This window comes from Sus scrofa, chromosome 10 (genome assembly GCF_000003025.6).
Source record: "Sus scrofa isolate TJ Tabasco breed Duroc chromosome 10, Sscrofa11.1, whole genome shotgun sequence".
Taxonomy (NCBI): Eukaryota; Metazoa; Chordata; class Mammalia; order Artiodactyla; family Suidae; genus Sus; species Sus scrofa.
The window spans coordinates 25,026,565-25,048,742 of record NC_010452.4 but is presented as its reverse complement, the minus strand read 5'-3'; the positions used below and the strand labels follow the sequence as shown (position 1 = coordinate 25,048,742).

General features: G+C 40.0%; 1 long non-coding RNA gene and 1 pseudogene across 1 annotated transcript in view; one reads left to right on the top strand and one right to left on the bottom strand.

The window, feature by feature from the left end:
• LOC100525248 overlaps positions 1-13,997 on the bottom strand; it is a 44,214-nt gene extending 30,217 nt beyond the window's left edge. Inside the window, exon 1 of the long non-coding RNA XR_002336286.1 lies at positions 13,921-13,997. This is a non-coding gene — a long non-coding RNA (uncharacterized LOC100525248). The remainder of the gene's footprint in view (positions 1-13,920) is intronic.
• Positions 18,516-20,162, top strand: LOC110255594 (annotated as a pseudogene).

The following is a 22,178-nucleotide window of genomic DNA, read 5'->3' as shown; positions in this document are numbered from 1 at the left end:
GATAGAACTCCAAGAAGCTGAAAAAAGCACAGCAGCAGCTCTGAGATCCAAAAAGCAGAGTGAGAGACTCACAGACCATCTGAACCACTGACACAGACACCACAGACTGAGACACTCAGTGGGGGCTGGGCACTGAGACTTAGGCTCCAGAGGTCAGTCCCAGGGAGTGGGCTGGGGTTGGTCGTGTGGAGAAAACCTAAGAGACTAGGGAGCAGTGTGCTGCTGGCAGGGGGAGTGGTATTCTAAGGGATGGGGAGTGGAAAGCCAAGGCAGAGGGAACCTGGGAGAAGGTCCAGACCTGCAGGAGAGGCAAGGCGCCACTGTTGGGAAGGGGAGAGGAGGAGGGGCAGGCCACCATAGAAAACTCCTTGGGCCCCAGTATGCACGCTTGCCCACCAGATCACAGAGAGCTGAGCACTCCTTCCTGGCACCTGCACCCCGCCTGCATGGATCTGGCCCTGCTGACACCCTTGTGTGCTCCTGGCACCCAAGCCCAGCCTGCACAGATCCAGTCCCACCTTCACAGAGCCAGCCCTGCCCATACCCTGGACTGTACAAAATTACAGTTTGACTTCCCCAAATTCACAGAAAAAGAAAAACACAAGCACAATGAAGAAGCTCAGAAACCATTTCCAGTTAAAGCAACAGGAGAATTGACCTAAAGCAATCAACAATGAAACAAACCTCTGCAGTCTGACAGACTTTGAGTTCAAAAGGGAAATAGTGAAAATACTAAGGAATTAAGAGAGGATATGAACAGTAATGCAGATTCCCTCAGAAAAGAGCTAGAAAATATAAGGAGAAGCCAAGATAAACTAGAAAATTCATTTGCAGTGATACAAACTAAGCTAAAGGCAATAAAGACTAGAATGAACAATGCTGAGGAAGGAATGAGTGATACAGAAGACGGAATAATGGAAATCACCCAAACAGGACAGCAGAGAGAAAACCAAATGAAAAAACATGAAAGCAATATAAGAGACCTATGGGATAATATAAAGCGGGCTGATCTATGCATAATAAGAATTCCAGAAGGAGAAGAAAAAGGAAAGGGGATTGAAAATATATTTGACGAAATTATGGCTGAAAACTTTCCAAATCTAAAGGATACTGATATCAAGATACAGGAAGCACAGAGGGCCCCAAATAAGTGGAACCCAAACAGGCACACACCAAGACATATTATAATAAAAATGGTAAAAGTTAAAGATAAAGAGAGGATTCTAAAGGAAGCAAGAGAAAGATAAAGTGTTAATTATAAAGGAACCCCCATAAGGCTATCAGCTGATTTCTCTACAGAAACACTACAGGCCAGGAGGGAGTGGAAAGATATATTTAAAGTGCTGAAAAGAAAAAATCTGCAGCCTAGAATACTCCATCCAGCAAGAATATCATTTAAAATAGAAGGGGAAATAAAGAATTCCTCCAACAAACAAAAGCTAAAAGAGTACAGCAATACAAAACCCATTCTAAAAGAAATACTTAAAGGGCTTCTCTAAATTAAAAAAAAAAAAAAAAAAAAGAGGAAGAACTAGGATGGCGGAAACCACAATTGGAAAACAATCACTTAAATAAGCCAGCATACAGATCCAAACATGAAGATGTTAATTAAAAAAAAAAAGACATAAAAATCATACAATGTGGGAAGGGAAGTAAGAAAAATAGGTTCTTTTTCTTTATCTTAATGATGTGTTTGAACCTATATGACTATCAGGCTAAAGTAATCAGATATAAGAAAGTGTTAACATACTTAAAAAAAGGGCAACCACAAATCAAAGCCAAACATTACATTCACAAAAACTGAAAAGGAAAATACTCAAGTATAAAATAAATGGAAACCATCCAACCAAGAAAATAAAAGAAGAAAAAAGAAACATAGAGTCAACTGGAAAACAAGGCTTAAAATGGCAATAAATACATATCTATCAATAATCACCTTAAATGTCAATGGAATGAATATTCCAATCAAAAGACACAGAGTGGTTGATTGGATAAAGAAGCAAAAACCTTCAATCTGCTGCCTATAAGATATTCACCTTAGGGCAAAAGATACATATAGATTGAAAGTGAGGGGATGCGAAAAGATATTTCATGCCAACGGACAAGAAAGGAAAGCAGGAGTAGCAATACTCATGTCAGACAAAATAGACTTTAAAATGAAGGCCATAGAGAAAGACAAAGAAGGACACTATTTAATGGTTAAAGGATCCACTCAAGAAGAGGATATTACAATCATCAATATATATGCCCCTAATATAGGAGCACCCAGATATCTACAGGAAATATTAACAGACATGAAGGGAGAAATTGATGGGAATACAATCATAGTAGGAGATTTTAACACCCCACTCACATCAATGGACAGATCCTATAGACAGAAAATCAATAAAGCAACAGAGATCCTAAAGAAAACAATAGAAAAGTTAGACTTAATTGACATTTTCAGGACATTGAATCCAAAAAGATCAGAATATACATTCTTCTCAAGTGCACATGGAACATTCTCAAGAATTGATCACATATTAGGGCACAAAGCTAACCTCAACCAATTTAAGAGTATAGAAATTATTTCAAGTATCTTCTCTGACCACAATGGCATGAAACTAGAAATCAACCACAGGGAAAGAAATGAGGACAAAACGTATTACATGGAGACTAAACAACATGTTACTAAAAAACCAATGGGTCAATAAGGAAATCAAGAAGGAAAAAAAAATACTTCAAGACAAATGATAATGAAGAAATCTCAAAATCTATGGGATGCCACAAAAGCAGTACTCAGGGGGAAGTTCACAGCAATACAGGCCTTCCTCAAAAAAGAAGAAAAATCTCAAAGTGACAACTTAACCCACTACCTAAATGAATTAGAGAAAGAAGAACAACAACAACAACAAAAAAAGCTAAAGTCAGCTGAAGGAAGGGAATCATAAAGATCAAAGAGGAAATCAATAAAATAAAGATTCAAAAAACAATAGACAAAATCAATCAAATCAAGAGCTGGTTCTTTGAAAAGGTAAACGAAATTGACAAACCTCTGGCTAGACTCACCAAGAAGATGAGAGAAAAAAACCCAAATAAACAAAATAAGAAATTAAAAAGGAGAAATCACAACAGATACTGTTGAAATACAAAAAACCATGCAAGGATACTATGAACAATTATATGCCAACAAATTTGACAATCTGGAAGAAATGGACAACTTTCTAGAGTCTTAGAACCTGCCAAAACTGAATCAAGAAGAAACAGACCAACTGAACAGACCAATCACTAGAAATGAAATTGAATATGTCATAAAAACACTCCCTACAAATAAAAATGCAGGACTAGATGGCTTCACAGGTGAATTCTACCAAACATATAGAGGAACTTATACACATCCTCCTTAAACTTTTCCAAAAGGTTGAAGAAGGAACACTCCCAAAGACGTTCTATGATGCCACCATCACCTTAATTCCAAAATTAGACAAAGATACCACCAAAAAAGAAAACTATTGACCAATATCTTTGATGAATATAGACGCAAAAATTCTCAACAAAATTTTAGCCAATCAAATCCAACAACACATTGGAAAGATCGTACACCACAACCAGGTAGGATTCATCCCAGGTACACAGGATGGTTCAACATAAGCAAATCAATCAATGTCATGCACCACATTAACAAAAGAAAAGTCAAAAATCACATGATCATCTCAATAGATGCAGAAAAAACATTTGACAAAGTCTAACATCCATTCATGATCAAAGCTCTCGCCAAAGTGGGTATAGAGGGAACATTCCTGAACATAATCAAAGCCATTTATGACAAACCCACAGGAAATATAATACTCAATGGAGAAAAGCTGAAAGCCTTCCCCCTAAAATCTGGAACAAGACAGGGATGCCCACTCTCACCACTGTTATTCAACATAGTATTAGAAGTCCTAGCCACAGCAATCAGACAAACAAAAGAAATAAAAGGCATCCAAATAGGAAGAGAAGTGGTAAAAAGTCACTGTATGCAGATGACATGATACTATATATAGAAAATCCTAAGGACTCAACCCAAAAACTACTTGAACTGATCAAGAAATTCAACAAGTAGCAGGATATAAGATTAACATTCAGAAATCAGTTGCATTTCTGTATACTAGCAATGAAACATTAGAAAAGGAATACAATAACACAATACATTTCAAAATTGCACCCCCAAAAATCAAATACCTGGGGACACACCTGACCAAAGAGGTAAAGGATTTATATGCTGAGAACTATAAAACATTAATCAAGGAAATTAAAGAAGATGTAAAGAAATTCCAATTGGAAAAATCATATTGTAAAAATGGCCGCATTACCCAAAGCAATCTACAGATTCAATGCAATCCCTATCCAATTACCCATGACATTTTTCACAGAACTAGAACAAACAATCCAAAAACTTATATGGAATCACAAGAAACCAGAATTGTCAAAGCAATTCTGAGGAACAAAAACCAAGCATGAGGCATCTCTCTCCCAGACTTCAGGCAATATTACAAAGCCACAGTCATCAAGACAGTGTGGTACTGGTACCAAAATAGACATACAGACCAATGGAAGAGAACAGAGAACGCAAAAATAAACCCAGGCACCTATGGTCAATTTATCTTTGACAAAGGAGGCAAGAACATAAAATGAGAAAAAAAGGCAGCCTTTTTTTTTGGTCTTTTTGCTATTTCCTGGGCCATTCCCGCAGCATATGGAGGTTCTCAGGCTAGGGGTCGAATTGGAGCTGTAGCTGCTGGCCTACACCAGAGCCACAGCAACTCAGAACCTGAGCCGCGTCTGCAACCTACAGCTCACAGCAACGCCAGATTGTTAACCCACTGAGCAAGGGCAGGGAGCGAACCCGCAACCTCATGGTTCCCAGTCGGATTCGTTAACCACTGCGCCATGATGGAAACTCCAAAAAAGGCAGTCTTTTTAGCAAGTATTGCTGGGAAACCTGGACAGCTGCATGCAAATCAATGAAACTATAACATACCCTCACACCATGCATGAAAACAAACTCAAAATGGCTTAAAGACTTAAATATAAGACAAGACACCATCAAACTCCTGGAAGAGAGCATAGGCAAAACATTCTCTGACATCAACCTCATGAATATTTTCTCAGGTCAGAGTCTCCCGAAGCAACAGAAATAAAAGCAAAAATAAACCATAAATCAAACTGACAAGCTTTTGCACAGCAAAGGAAACCAAAAAGCAAACAAAAAGACAACTTACAGAATGGGAAAAAATAGTTTCAAATGATGCAACTGACAAGGGCTTAATCTTTAGAATATATAAGCAACTTATACAACTCAACGGCAAAAAAGCCAACAACCCAATTGAACAATGGGAAAAATACCTGAATAGACCTTTTTCCAAGGAAGATGTACAGATGGCCAACAAGCACATGAAAAAAAAATGCTCAACATCTCTGATTATTAGAGAAATACAAATCAAAACTACCGTGAGATACCACTCACACCAGTCAGAAGGGCCATCATTAATAAGTCCACAAATAGCAAGTGCTGGAGGACGCATGGAGAAAAGGGAACCCTTCTGCACCGTTGGTGGGAATGTAAGCTGGTACAACCACCGTGGAGAACAGTATGGAGGTACCTTAGAAAACTATACATAGAACTACCTATGACCCAACAACCCCACTCTTGGGCATACATCCAGACAAAATTTTCCTTAAAAGAGACACGTGCACCCACATGTTCACTGCAGCACTATTCACAACAGCCAAGACATGGAAACAACACAAATGTCCATTGACAGATGATTGGATTAGGAAGAAGTGTTATATTATATATACACAATGGAATACTACTCAGCCATAAAAAGAACAAAATAATGCCATCTGCAGCAACATGGTTGGAACAGAGACTCTCATACTGAGTGAAGTAAGTCAGAAAGAGAAAGACAAATACCACATGATATCACTTATATCTGGAATCTAATATAAGGTACAAATGAATCTTTCCACAGAAAAGAAAGTCATGGACTTGGAGAATAGACTTGTGGTTGCCAAGGGGAAGGGGGAGGGAGTGGGGTGGATTGGGAGCTTGGGTTAATGGATGCAAACTATTGCCTTTGGAATGGGTTAGCAATGAGATCCTGCTGTGTAGCACTGGGAACTATGTCTAGTCACTTGTGATGGAGTATGACAATGTGAGAAAATAGAATGTGTACATGTATGTGTAACTGGGTCACCATGCTGTACCGTAGAAAAGAAATTGTATTGGGGAAATAATTAAAAAAATAAAATTTAATTAAAAAGAATTATTCCTGTAACATTTCAATTGATTATTTTCCAAATAAAAAGTTAAAGAAATAAAAATTACTTTCCTCTTCTTTCAAGAAAAAATGTGCTATTTACCTTGCTTCTCTTACATTTACCATGCCTTCCCCCCAAATTTCTTATGCAGACCACTGACTTCAGGTAAAGAAACCCTGGGCACACATTCCCTTTTGAAATTCTTTGTAATGAGCATTTCATAATGCCAAAAAGTATGAAAGGGCTTAAAAAAGGTGAGTGGTATTGATAAAAGTTGGAGTGCCAACTTGAATGTGCTCCCAATAAGCTAGAACTGGGAACAATTTGAGCAACAAAATAAATAACATGATATTAGTCACAACCCAAAGAATGAATCCAATACAAATTATTAAAATAAATAAATGGGGGAGAACAAGCAATTATTTCTTTCAGAATAATTCCAATGAATACATGTGGAAGGAATGAAAGGAATAGAAAAGTCACCATGAGAACACCACAGTGGTTCCTGCAGGTAGGATTCTTTGAGGAATGATCAAATTAGTAGATGAAATTTTTAAGGAGAAACAGGGTGTTTGCATAGCTTCAAACAGCCTCTCCAAAATTTATTATTTTGGCTATTTTAACATATGACCACAAATTCTTGATCACCACCCCTTCCCCCCACCAGAGATAGTGCCAAATATGAAACCATATACAAGCCCCTAAATCCTTGTGTTTAATTTAATTAATTAATTTATTTATTTATTTATTTATTTGCTTTTTAGGGCCTCACTTGTGGCCTGTGGAGGTTCCCAGGCTAGGGGTCCAACTGGAGCTACAACTGCTGGCCTACATCACAGCCACAGCGACTCAGGATCTGAGCCACATCTGTCACCTACACCACAGCTCATGGCAATGCTGGATCCTTAACCCACCGAACAAGGCCAGGGATCAAACCTGTGTCCTCATGGATGCTAGTCAGATTTGTTTCCACTGAGCCACAGTGAGAACTCTAAAGCCTTGTGTTTTAAAGAGCAATGCTTTTTATTTGGCCTCCCAGGCCTCCCCTCAGTCTCAAAAGGCTGACTCAAGTGTTAATAATTAGGAAACATAGGTTACAGATAAAAACTAGTTAAAATGGTCTCCATAGTAAACCAGCTATAATGGAAAAAAATAAAAATCATTATATAAAAAAACATTATAAAAAAATGAAAAAATTAAAACAGTCTCCATGATGTTATGCCATGCCTTGGCCCGTGAATGTATCCTTACCAGTTTGTACAAATGATTTCTTCCTTGCTTGATTGCTTTCTTTTCCTAATGGTTACAATCTAGTTAGAGTTATATTGGACCTAGTATTTTCTTTTGTAATTGAAACACTCCCTATCATCCCTTTCCTGTAAACAACCTTCTTTCTAAAGAAAAGTTCAAGAAATGATAACCTCAAAGACAATCAGAAACAATCACCTGACCAACTGAGAACAGACTTGATGACTGTGAAATGATCTATGGAGGGAAAATAATACAGACACCTTCATCAAGAACCCTGTCTTCCAAGCTAAACCTATGAAACCCCTTGTTATCTCCTCTCAGAGGAGGACACAGTTTTGAGGGATTAGACTGCTGTGGCCTCCTTTGCCTGGCAAAGCAATAAAACTGTTCCTTCTGCTTTGCCCAAAACTCTGTCTACAAAACACCTGATCACAACTCATTAAAAGTGTCAAGGTCACAAAAGACAAGGAAAGACTGAAAACCTGTCACAGGTTGGAGGAGATTAAATATCTATGCATTTCGCATAATACAATGTAGTATTTTACTCTGGATCCTGAAAAAGGACATTAATTGAAAAACTGGAGGACTCAGAATAAAATCTGCAGTTAAATTAATTGTACCAATTTGTGTGTGTGTGTGTGTGTGTGTGCACGTGCGTGCGCTCTTCAGGGCTGAATATGCAGCATATGGATGTTTCCAGGCTAGGGGTCGAATCAGAGCTATAGCTGCTGGGCTACACCACAGCCATAGCAACTCAGGATATGAGCCACATCTGTGACCTACACCATATCTCACAGCAATGCTAGATTCCTGACCCACTGAACAAGGACTGGAATCTTACCTGAATCCTCATGGATACTAGTCAGATTCATTTCCGCTGAGCCACAATGGGAACTCTATACTGTACCAATTTTTAATTTCATAGTTTTGATAAATATACTGGTTATGTAAAATATTAATATATTTTTATTTTAATTTATTTACTTTTTGTCTTTTTTTTGGGGGGGGCTGCACCTGTGACATATGGAGGTTCCCAGGCAACGGCTGAATAGGAGCTGCAGCTGCTGCCCTACACTACAGCCACAGCAATGCCAGATCTGAGCTGTGTATGTGACCCATACCACAGCTCATGGCAACACCAGATCCTTAATCCACTGAGCGAGGCTGGGGATCAAACCTGTGTCCTCATGGGTGCTAGTCAGATATGTTTCCACTGAGTCACAATGGGAACTCCAAGGTATTAATATTAAGAAAACTGAGGTGACAGATTTGCAACTCCATCTAAATCTAAAATGATGTCAAAATAAAAAAAATTAAAAGCAGCAGTTCCCGTTGTGGCACAGTGGAATGAATCTGACCAGGAACCATGAAGTTGCGGGTTCGACCCCTGGCCTTGCTCAGTGGGTTAAGGATCTGGCATTGCTGTGAGCTGTGGTGTAGGTCACAGACACGGCTCAGATCCTGTGTTGCTGTGACTGCAGTGTAGGCTGGCAGCTGTAGCTTCAATTCGATCCCTAGCCTGAGAACCTCCATATGCCTCTAGTGTGGCCCTAAAAGGAAAAAAAAAATTAAAAGGCTTTATATCAATATATGCATCTTCCTGACACCATTATGAATTATGCATCATTCTCACAGATGGAAATTTTCAATACCCTAAGAATTAACCCTTCCAGGAGCACAGCCCTATTTAAGTCATAGAAAGAGCCCTCTTCCTTTAGGAGTTAGTAGACCTCTACTTTCCATATGGGTAAGGTGCTTGAATGAAGTCTGTTTTCTCATCTGTAAAATGGAACAGTAAAACACTACAAAGCAAGAGAAAACTGTTTAGCCTCCTCCATTTCCCTCGTCACTGCCAACCTTTGTAGGTTATATTGACAACATCTCAGCTGTTCCATTTGATGTCTAGTCACCTAATTTGGGTTGGAAGGGAATTGGGAAGTATTAGAGTCTCTCCTGCCAATCACAGAGAAGCCTGGGTCTGCATTTGCCCAATCCCACTAAAGCTGAGGCATAACATTGTCCCATTAACTAGACTAAACTACTGTTGGCCAAGGACCTTGCTTAATATGGCATACTTCACCAATGCATCTTAAACTTTCTTGTCCAATGGACAAAATGCCTATGATTCTCTCATGCTGGCATCACTTGTCTGCTGAGTCAAAATTCTCCAAAAAAATTTTGAGCTAAAAATGATAACTTCTCTAGCAACTTTTATATTCTACTACCATTAAAAATCTTGAAAGGTTTAAGGTGGCTAAAACATAAAAATTGGCTAAAATATTATCCTTCCCCACTTGATCCAGCCTAATTGCTATTTGACTGCCACTAATCAATGCTACTTTTTTCTGAACAGAAATGAACTGTGTATCTTTAGAAAGAATGGGCTCTAAAGGAGTCTGATTTCCCCAAACAGTTGTATTTCCAGAAACATTTTTTCTTTTAGAAAATGAATACTTGGAACAAAGGCACTTTAATCATCTCTACTGCTCTGCTGAGTAAGAATAAAATCATGGGGTTGTTATCCCACATTTCTGCCTCACAGAGTGCAGTTTCTAAATAAGCTGGATCATTGTAATCAATGAATCATGATTCTTTAGAAAATCAAGTGGTACGAGAGAGGCAGCTATGTCTAAATGCACAAATTCAGGAAGACTAGAGAGGGAGGAGGAAATAATGAGCATGCGGGACAAGGAGAGCAAACATAGTTGGCACTGGTAGTGGTATTGAAAGAGAAAAGACACTCAAGACCAAAATAAGACTTGGAGCAGGATTCACTTTCTTTTTCCTTTTCTAATTTTTTTTTATTTCCCGATACATTACTTTTTTTCCTATTGTACAGCATGGTGACCCAGTTACACATACATGTATACATTCTCACTTCCTTTTTCTTGATGAGTATTATAAGACAGTTTTGTTTTTGTTTTTGTGTTTTGCTTTTTAGAGCTGCACCTGCAGCTTATGGAGGTTCCCAGGCTAGGGACTGAATCAGAGCTACACCTGCTAGTCTGTGCCACAGCCACAGCAACACAGGATCTGAACCATGTCTGCAACCTACATCACAGCTCACAGTAATGCCAGATCCTTAACCCACTGAGCAAGGCCAGGATCGAACCTGCATCCTCATGCATCCTATTAGGGTTTGTTAACTGCTGAGCCAGGAAGGGAACTCCTATAGGACAGTTAAAATTTGTTTGTTCTTGTTGTGATGGTTCATATATTTGGAGATACATATGAAAATTATTGCATGCCATAATTTATTCAATCTTTCTTCTCAGAAAATACTACAAATGATTTGTTCAACAAGTTTTGAAGTTTTACACTGTTAGCAAATCTTCCTTTAAGAGTGCATTTTTTTTTTTTTTTTTGTCTTTGTGCTTTCTGGCACTCCTGCGCATATGGAGTTCCCAGGCTGGGTCGTCGGAGCGTAGCACCGCCTACGGCAAAAGTCTTTGAGCCTTTTTTTTTTTTTTTTTGTCTTTTGTTTGTTGTTTTGTTGTTGTTTGTTGTTGCTATTTCTTGGGCCGCTCCCACGGCATATGGAGATTCCGTTCCCAGGCTAGGGGTCGAATCGGAGCTATAGCCACGGCCTACGCCAGAGCCACAGCAAGCGGGATCCGAGCCGCGTCTGCAACCTACACCACAGCTCACGGCAACGCCGGATCTTAACCGCTGAGCAAGGGCAGGGACGAACCCGCAACTCTTGGTTCCTAGTCGGATTCGTTAACCACTGCGCCACGAACGGGAACTCCCAAGACTGCATTTAAAACATGTAAAATAATGGAGTTCCCGTCATGGCTCAGTGGTTAGCGAATCTGATAGGAACCATGAAGTTGCGGTTGATCCCTGGCCTTGCTCAGTGGGTTAAGGATCCGTTTGCCTGAGCTGTGGTGTAGGTTGCAGATGGCCTTGGATCCCAGTTGCTGTGGCTCTGGGTAGGCCGTGGCTAGGCTCTGATTCGACCTAGCCTGGGAACCTCCATATGCTGGGAGCGTCAGAAAAAGCAAAAAGAAAAAAAAAAAAAAAAAAAAGAATAAAAAATAAAACATGTAAATATAGTGCATGTATACAGCAAAACATTTCAAAAAGTACTGAAAGTGGAGGTCCCATTGTGGTGCAGCAGAGACAAATGTGACTGGTATCCATGAAGATGCAGGTTTGATCCCTGGCCTCACATTGGAATCACATTGGGATTCCAATGTTGCTGTGAGCTAAGATGTAGATTGCAGACATGGCTTGGATCCTGCTTGCTGTGGCTGTGAGATAGGCTGGCAGCTTGCAGCTCTGATTTGACCCCTAGCCTGGGAACTTCCATATGTCATGGTGGTGTGGCCCTAAAAAAAGCAAAAAAAAAAAAAAAAAGTACCGAAGGATATAAACTAAAAGTCTTCTTTTTTTCTTGCTCTTGCCTGATACTCTTCTCAAAGACACCACTGTTATAATGTCTTATTTATATTTCCATTTTAATGAAACCACATATGAGAATTTTTTTTGCAAGCAGAACCATAGTATATACACTGCTCTGCATTATTTTTTCACTTCAGAAAAATATTTCCTTGTCAGCTGTATTTTTTTTATGGTTGCCATTTTTATGGATATGCCATAATTTATTAAGCATTCTTGTGTTGATGGACATTAAATTTATTTGGATCTATTGCAAAAATTAGTGTGAATCATATATTTTGTTCACAAGCATATCTGGAGCAGAAACTCCTAGAATTATAATTGCAGGTCAATTACAAGCTATGTATTCTTAAATATTGACTGTATAATTCCATATGGCCCTCTGCTGTTATGGAGTGTGGAACATTTATAGACTTAGAAAATCCTCTTCTGTAGAGGTGCTTTTAGTCTCCACTAGGGCAGAAAATACCAAACTATTGATGTGTTCAGCACTTAGTGAAAAGACAAAAGCACAGCTTCTGTTCTGTACTCAGGAGATCATACCTGAATGTGCCATCTCAAGACAGACACTGGAAAGTAGTTGACACTCAAAAATTATTTGTTGAATTAATGAATAAATTGTGACAGTGCTGATATAGAGTCCTATGTGTTCAATAGTATTAAACATTAAAAAAACTCATTGCTTAAACAAAAAAAACAAATTTTAACAAAATTTATTTGCATTTTTGTGCTAATAAGGAAGATACATAGTTTGAGATAAGTAAAAAGAAATGTTCAAGTTTCTCACAGTAGATATTCTAAATGGCAATTATTAATTTCTATTTCCTCTATTTTCTTTGGATGATATTTGGCCTATTGTGATTTCAACCATATTATTATTAATGTATTTTATTCTTTAGGTACATGTTTAAATGCTTTTTATTTTATGACTTTCTTTCACTTTGTTTACAAACTTTCTTTTTAGATTTTTGCAAAGATACTTCAGTATCCTCATCTGTGAAATGAAGTGTTCGGTTTAGAGGTTCATCAGGGTTCTTTCTGGTTCTAAGAGTTGGGGAAATCCATTAATCAGGTTCAAGGGAATAATCTGCACCTTTGGCATATAGGGGTTTTGTATTTCAGTGCATATCTTCCAAATGAGGATGTCTGGTTGCCTTGGACATAACTAAAGGGCAAATATAAATAATTAGACTTTAGCAGAAGGGGTCTGTTCTTCAATCAGTTCTATTTCTCTGCATCCTCACAGCAAAGATTTTTTTTTTTTGCCAAGTTTATATCTATTCAAATAATTAGTTTTATTTGCAGCAAAAATTGCCAATCTGGAAAAGATATTACTCCTTCGGGAATTCATAAATTTCTTTACTAATTAACTTACTCTGAAAGCATACTAGAATGCCCTTTAAATAAATATCAAGTTAATCAAATAACATTTATATAAACCTTGATTTTGTGTAAGGCTCAATCACTTATGTCATTTAATGAGGGGCTAGATAATGATTAGGTGTATAAACCAAAACAAAAGATAATTCTACAATTTACTTTCCCAAGTCCTATGTTATTTAGTCAAGTAAAAACCCCAAATATAAGATTAATTCTCAAGACCTTCAGCTTTCTAAGATGCCTCCTTGATTCTGGCACCCATAATAAATGTTTCCTTGGCACTAAGTTGTCCATTAATCAATATGAGGTATGTTCTGTATTTTATTTAATCTCAAGAGAGACTTTCTCAGTAGATCAAAAACTGATTTATGTTTTTTCATACTAACTTGAAATGCATGCATAACCAACATGCAGAAATCAGAGATGGAAAAACTCTATTGGTCTAACCCTATTCCCAGACTAGTGCAAAGTGGGGTGTTCAAAGGGAGGGAAAAATGAGTCCAAATGGCCACCAAAGACACATGTATAAGAAATGGTGTCAACTCCCAGCACCAGGTATAAGCTGATCCCGCACCTGACAACACCAAGATGAATACACTGTACCTTAAAAATGAATTTCCAGGTGAGGTGGTATCCTGCTGAGGTGCAAAGGAAGACAAGTCTCAGTCCCACTCCTGATCCTCAGTTCTGATGTGTAAGGCCAACAGGTGCTGCCCTGAAATTCATTATCACAGCCTTTTATATATGGAGTGAAGGAGTTACAGAAATCCCTCACCTTTCAAGGTCATTTAAACCAAATTAGTAGCAGAATTAGACCATATTCTTCCAGGGACATTGTAGATTTCCTTGTGTGAGAGATGACTCTAAGCAAATTCCATCTATGCTACCCCACCCACCCCAGGGGAGAGAGCTTCTGTTTTGGCAGATCTCATGGGTGCCATGACTTGGCCTGAACCAAAAGAGATGACTTAGAACCTGTACTGGATTATCCATGTCCCCTGTTCCTCTGAGACTTGTGAAAAGCCATCCTCTGCCCTCAATGTGCAAAAGGGACTGGAATGGTGGAACGAGTCACTATTGGGTGTAACATTACAGGAAGACTTAAAGAGGCATCTTGTTCTTTGGAGCCATTAATCCTTGAATAGAATCTGGTGATGACATATCACGGTCTGCTTAGTTCTCTACCAGCTGAAGCAGGAATTGACCTGGTGAGTGTTTTCCAATAAAATGCATCCAAGTGAGATGACTTCTCATTTTAGAGTGGCTCTTATCCCATTTTAGAGAGCAACTTGTCCTTAGGAAAAACACTTAGAGAATACTCACTCATCTGATAACAAAAATAGCTCTGGTTTTCAACAAATCTTCTGCTATGCTACTAATTGCATACTCATTACTTGGTTCAGTGAATTATAAATATACACTTACATTACATGTGACGACCTTGTCTAATATTGATGTTCAAATTTTATCTGGTTGAAGTGGTAATATTTAATATTGAATCTTAATTTGAATGTACTTCAATGAGTCCACTTACTTTAAACTGGCTGAAACAAATTTTACAGAGGAAAGTGGTTTTCATAAGGAAAGAGAGGAGTTAATTCTGAAACCACTTGTAGAGTACCACCTATACAAAAGCAACAATTTAAAGAAAGAAAATCTCAATGAAAAATGTATCCAAGGAGGACATTGAAACCACAGATGTCTATCATTTATACTTCAGAAAATGCAGTGAAACTAAATACTAGCAGGTGACAGATTATTAAATGACAATTTCTGTCTTTAACTCCTGATGAAATAAAATTCATATTTTATGGGAAGAGGAGAAGAATTTAAATATAAAATTTTTCTTTGATCATTTGGGTCTCTTTCCTCCCCTTTAGTGTATGTTGTGTGTCTGCATTAACCAGACCTCCTTAGGAGAAGACATGGCTTCTTAATCTCATCCAGGGTCACAGCTCATAGGTAATAGAAGGAGACTGGGGTTCCGGTCATGGCTCAGTGGTTAACAAATCTGACTAGGAACCATGAGGTTGCAGGTTCTATCCCTGGCCTTGCTTATGGGTTAAGGATCTGGTGTTGCTGTGAGCTTGTGTGTGGGTCACAGATGCAGCTGAGATTCTGCATTGCTGTGGCTGTGGTGTAGGCCGGCAGCTATAGCTCCAATTGGACTCCTAGCCTGGGAGTCCAATTGGAGCAGGCCTAGATAAGGCAAAAAGAAAAAAAAAAAAAAAAAAAAAAAGAAGGAGATAACCTTCCTTCTTCATCTTGTAAGGGGCCGTGGCACCCATTGATAGGGATAGAGTAGGATAATTACCAAGTAGTTGTAGGAGTCCCAATAAGGGACCCAGATAGAAAGGGACATCTGGGGAAATTTGGGAGATCACATAAGTTAATAATTGCTCAAGAGGGCCATCAGAAGGAACAAAGCAGACTTGCTTGACTAGTGGAGGCATGAGATATGCCTCAGGTCACTGGGTGGGGGATGGGGTGAGGGCTGCATTCAAGTTCATACCAAGGACAGGAGTTTAAGGACCACCATTCTACTGATATGAATAAGCACCATGACAGTCCTAGTTTGACCTTATAGGGTCAAATACTCTCTTACTGGATACCAAGGAAGAGCTACTACTCTACTTGAAGAAGAAGAAGAGGCAGTCCTTTCCCACCCCCACTCCCCTTGGATTATAAAAATGTAGCCCACCTAATCCTTGGGGCAGAGCATCCTTGTCTGCCTGCTTGCATCTCTTACAAGTGTCGTATCTAAATAAATCTATTTCTTGCTTGCCACTTTGTCTCTCACTGAATTCCTTCTATTCTGAGACAGAAAGAAGCTGAACCTCAGTAAGTCCAGACTCTGGGTGAGTGATTTTAATTTAAAATCCATGGGTTCAAACCCCACTCTGGGTTTAGGCTGGGTTTGAGTCCTGGCATATGGGTTCAAGTCCCAATCTGGGTTCTGGCTAGGTTCAAACCATAAGTGCTATCAGTTTCACCATGACCCTCTATATTTGTTTTGTATGCGTAGATATGGATTGTGTAAACCATCAATAATATATAATTTAATATACAGTCCTCTGTCTCAAAAATTTACATAACTGTGCTTTGAATTCTAACTGGCAGAACAGTTCTTGAACTTTCTGAGAGGCTGTTTTCTGGTTATAATCTCAGTTGGCTCAAATAAAATTTTCCATTTCTTACATCAACTGATTATTTTTTTTTTCAAATATGTATGGTGTAGCCAACAGGAAATCAGAGATAACCCACTGGGAGTTTATCCTGAACTGGTTCTTGGTATGAAGCATAGGCCCATTGAGCCCCACTGGTTCCTTAGAAGTTCTGGTGAGTTCCCCTGACATCCAGATCTCATTGTGAAACCAAGCAGGGCCCTGTGCGCTCCTGGGCACACAAGGCTTTCTTTCTGTGGCCCCCATTTCTTGCTTTTAGGGAATAAACTTCAGCCTCCATGACCTTCCCTGAGTTCCAAAGGGCAGGCTCAAACAGTTGCTCATCAGGGAAGGGAGTGGATTCAGAGACCCCAGGGAGGAGCAGTCAAGAAACAATAGTGCAGCCTTGGGGCAGGGTCCTGGTTCCTCCTCAAAGTATATTGATAACAATATTTTTGGGTTCTTCTACAGAACTAAACCCCTCAATGAATGGAATACAGTAATGAAGCATTCTTTATTCTGGAAAGAGACCACCAGACCACTGAACACCAGCTTTGAAAACAACGCAAGCTTGCCTCTACCCTGATCCTTATCCGTGGCCCTATTTTTCACTCCCCAGACTGTAAAACCACTTCCCAAACTCTCCTAAGTGGGAACAGTCTTTGAGGCATAGGCCTGCTGTGACCCTCCTTTGCCTGGCAAAGCAATAAAGCTATTATTTCTCCTTCACCCAAAACTCTGTCTCCATGTTTCTTTGGTACCAGGAGCAGAGGAAGAGTTCTGGCTATAATTGTGTGAATGATGATCCTTAAAATTTTATTCAAACTATTCTTACTTAAAACTTGGAGTCTTTTTTTTTTTTTTTTTTGTTTTTTTTTTCTATTTAGGACAATCTCCTCAGCAATTGGAGATTCCCAGGCTAGGGATCGAGTCAGAGCTGTAGCTGCCAGACTACGCACAGACACAGTAATGCAGGATCTGAGCCTGCAACCTACACCACAGCCATGGCAATGCTGGATCCTTAACCCACTGACAAGGCCAGAGATTGAATTCTCATCCTCATGGATACTAGTCAGGTTTGTTAACCACGGAGCCATGATGGGAACTTCCCCATCTTAAAAAAAAAAATATATTTATTTCTATTTTCAATTATACTTGGTTTACAGTGTTCTGTCAATTTTCTAAAACTTGTCTTAAGGGGCACTGGTACACTACCTAGGCAGAATCCAATGAGGATCTGGGCAGGAGGCCTAAGAAAACATAGGTGGCTGGTTTTGTTAAGTTTGGATTAAATTGAAAAAACAAACAAACAAAAAAAAACAAATTACATGTGGTCTTGAGAGAATTAACACATATCTTTTCTAACAAAGTAAGACTTGGTTGCTCCAATTTGTTCCGCTTTGTCTGAGACACCTTCCTCTACCCCCTCTTTCCCTCTTCTCCCAGTAACAATTTGTTTCAAATTAGCCAACTGAGAAGAATGTGTGCCCCAACCCAACAATGGGAAGGGAAGAATACACTGCCTGTGTTAGAGATAAATAGGGAGGGGGGGTCTTCCTTCTTCATGCACTTTTTGAGCACTCATGCCCTTCTGCAGAAATAAAGAGCCTTGTCAAGATCTCCCTGTGTTCGTGTGTCTCACTTTCCAACACTGACGATCCCAGCCAAGGTCACCTTTCCCCAACACTCTGAACCGAGAAAAAATTTTGCTGGTGAATTAGAATTAATTCAAATGCCTGAATTATTCAGCTCTGAAGAATAAGGGAGACCCACTACAACTAGCAAGTAAATACTGCATGACCAGAGGCCGATAATCTAGTACTCCAAGCACCCATGGTAATAAACTGTTGAAAGGAGAAACTAAGGAAAAAAAAAAGAGTTGAACTGTTTCAAGGGTAACCTTTGGTTAGCTAAACTCAGAAGCAAGGACACATTTGATCCACCATACTGTCCTCAGAAACTTGTTCAGATTATTTCATATCTGAATTAGACTACCAGATTAATAATGGAAAGCCTAAAGGCAAAAGAGCGCCCATGCAGGCAACCACCTATGGGTTTATGTATGCTCGCAAGTACTTAAACGGGAATTAAAGGAAACCCCACCCTGAACTGGCCAAGATTGGCTTCTTGTTTGGGGCACTCCCAAACTGATTTTTTTTATGGACTGTTTTCAAGCCAATGGTCTTCTGGGTCTCTAGCAGTAGGGTCTGCCAGAAACAACAGTGGTAAAAATTTTTCTCTTTCTAAATTAATTAGCAGGGAAAAATATGTTTAGGGCTACCTCCTTGGATCCTTTGAATTGGAAAAACTTCTAAATTGTTAAAATTGAGAGAGCTTCATCTTAAACTATTGTACCGATTTTTGTTGGTATGCAGAAGCCCCCAAATGTTTTAAAACTCCAAAATAACCTCATTAAAAGATTTATTGCAGAAGGCTAATTAAAGATTAATGATAAAAATGTACCTATAACTTTAACTATTGCTCCCCTCTAAACCTTATTTAAATAGTCATTCTAAAATAATCTTTTGTCTGAATTGCCTTCCCCATCTGAAAACACTAGTACTTTTTACAATGGGACCATCTGAAGTTACAGGCTAGCCTCTTCAGATCAAATGTGAACCAAGGGCCATAGTTAAAAGTGAGGCAGTTATAGGGATGGAGTAGGATAATTACACAGGTAGTTATAGGAATCCCAATAAGTCCCATAGATAGAGAGGGAAACCTAGGAAATTTGAGAGCTTTTTGGAAAGCATCAAATGACTATGTGAAGATGACCATCTCTTTTAAAATATAAATTTCAGGAAGGTAAAACAGAGCAATAGGTAATTTGGAGCTGACTTAGGTACAAATAGAGATCTTAAATGTCTTCTCCATAAATATTAGTAAAAAGGATTTAGTGATCTGGGCAGGTGATCTGGATTTGTCCCATCTACCAGAAACCCAATTTGAATCCAACCCTTTTTGTTATTGATGGGTTTTATATTATTGTACCTCATTCATGGCTGAAATTTGGGGATGGAAATGATAGGGTGTCTCAAGTCAGCAACTGCAGGACCTGGAGGCCACGTTCCAGAGGAACCACTACCCGACATGAGTATGTGCATGCAGGAGGAGATTGCTGTGTGGACCAACCTCACCGAGCCACACGTGCAGGTCTGGTTCAAGAACTGGTGAGCCAAGTGGCACAAGTGCGAGGGTAACCAGCTGCTGGACCTGTGCAAGGACGTCTACGTGCCCCGGTTCAGCGGCCTCTGAGGATGTGTATGCCGCTGGCTACTCCTACAACAACTGGACCACCAAGAGTCTGGCGCCAGCCCACTCTCCATCAAGAGCTCCACATTCTTCAACTCCATGAGCCCGCTGTCGTCACAGTCCATGTTCTCCGCCCCCAGCTCCATCTCCTCCATGACCATGCCCTCGAGCATGGGCCCGGTGCCATGCCCAGCATGCCCAACTCGGGCCTCAATATCAACAACCTCTCCGGTCCTCACTTAACACCACCATGTCACCGGGCGCCTGCCCTTATGGCACACCCGCCTTGCTGTACAGCGTCTACCCCGGACACATGCAACTCAAGCCTAGACAGCCTACAGCTCAAGTCCAAGCAGCACTCCTCGTGAGGCTACAGGCAGCCTGCAGGGACCGGCCTCAGGCCTCAAAGCATGCCACTACAACAGCTGACCTCCCAGGAGGGCCAAGAGGACCGTGGTGGCCGGCACCCCTGGGGCGGGCGCTGAGGACCTGGCGCCTCCACGGCCCCTTGCTCCCCACCTCCCCACCTCTGGATTGGTTTTGTGTTTGCTTTCCTGGACCCCACTCAGCCCTCCAAAACAAGATAAAACGAAGCAAAAAGACATCAGAGAAAAGTGCTGGAGAAAAACAAAAACGGATGAGCTGCAAGTTTCCTCGGGATGGTGCCGGTGGTTCGTGTTCGCTCCCTCCCAGCAGGACGGGCTGCTCCGCGGAGGGGATGCGGCGCGGGAGGAGCGGGCCGGGACCGGTAGCTCGGAGGGAGCGCTCCCATAACCCGCGTTCCCGCCGAGCTGGACCCGGACTGAGCGGCCTCGCCTGAGAACTGGAGCGCCACGGAGCCGGGGCAAGCCTGGCCCCTGGCAGGGTCGAACCTAAAGGCCCCCTCTGAGCTGGGCGCGGCCGAGCATACCTTAGCTCCATCCAGATGCAGGTTGGACCTGGCGTTGGGCCGGGGATCAAGGTACCCATCCCAGGGTCCGGGACTCGCAGTAGACCAGCACTAACGGCCCCGCGCGTCTGGCCTATTTTAGGGCACAGAGCTGCAGCTGGAGGTGTGGACAAGGATGGAGGGTGGAAAGATTCGTCTCTGAGCCTCCAGCCCCCGAGCTTCGCCCCGGCTCAGGTCCTCCACTTGGCTTCCTGGCTAGGAGGTGGCCTCCTGTCCGCAAGACCCTTCCTCACCGGCCGCTGTGCGAAAGTCCAGCCTGGAGAGCTTGGGGGCGCTGCCAGGGCCCCACGCCCGCCTACACTGCATACCCCTCTCAGACATACAGCCTCTCTTGTGTATGTCGCACTGACTGTATAGAATCATAAATCTATAATTTATATCGACTAGTTCATGTACACTATTAAAACCATAATACGAGCATGCTTAAAAAAAAAGAGAAATTAGAGGGTGTCTGTATCTGTTTGTGTTTGTATACCTCTGTGTTGTAGATGTTTGTTATTCCCAAAGTTAATTTGTAAAAGCTTTATTTATTGAATTGGATTATAGGAAATTAAGCATTTATATTAATACTCAGAAATATAAAAGAAACTGGCGGAATGAATTTTGGGGTCACATAATCTGGCAAATATGCAGTGTTGAATTAATATCAGGTATTAAAGATGTTATCTCTTTGGTTTAGTTATTTATAGGCATGTTTTAGAGTTATCAACATTAAATATAATACTTTTATAGTACCTAGGTTATTTAAAGCAAATAAGATCTTGTTATTTGTTACAAGTTTGTTAGCAAGAAAAATAACTTGGTATGATGAAACTTTTAAGCAAATAAAGTAGAGTAAATGAATTAAAAGCTTTTAGGTTAAACTCTATAATTATATTTTGAATAGTCTTCAGATTGGTAACTATGTCTAAATTATGTTAAAGATTAAATTAATATAATAATCATTTACAAATCAATGATACTGGATATATTAATTACTGAACATAGACTTTCCTTTTACAGAGTAGCTAAAAATATTTAGGATTATTAATATGTATGCTTGGCACCCATTAAGATATTTTTCATTTTTTTAAAAAGCACATTTTCTAGAAACTATAAATAGTATTTATAAGTTTGCTAATCTATGGAATGCTAATATAAAAGATAGGTCATAATTTCTTACACCTTAGTTTTTGATAGAGACTCGGTTTTGAGGCCTCCTCCTGAATGAACTGCAATTCTTTTTTCTTATTCTAAAACCAACATACACAGGCCAAGAAGAGAAAAAAAAAATGACAGCTAAGTAGACAGCTAACTCAAGATACTGGACCAGGACTGTATACGAATCACTTTGACAACTCACGCTTTTGCTCATGAGTCAAATTGTATTTCTTCCTTGGTCTCAATCATTTGAAAAAGTTTCTAAAAATCAGTCCAGTTGTTAGGTTTGTGGCCAACTACCTATGTCCAGCACTCTTAGGATCCCTTGGTGAATTTCTCTTTTCTATCTCTCTCTT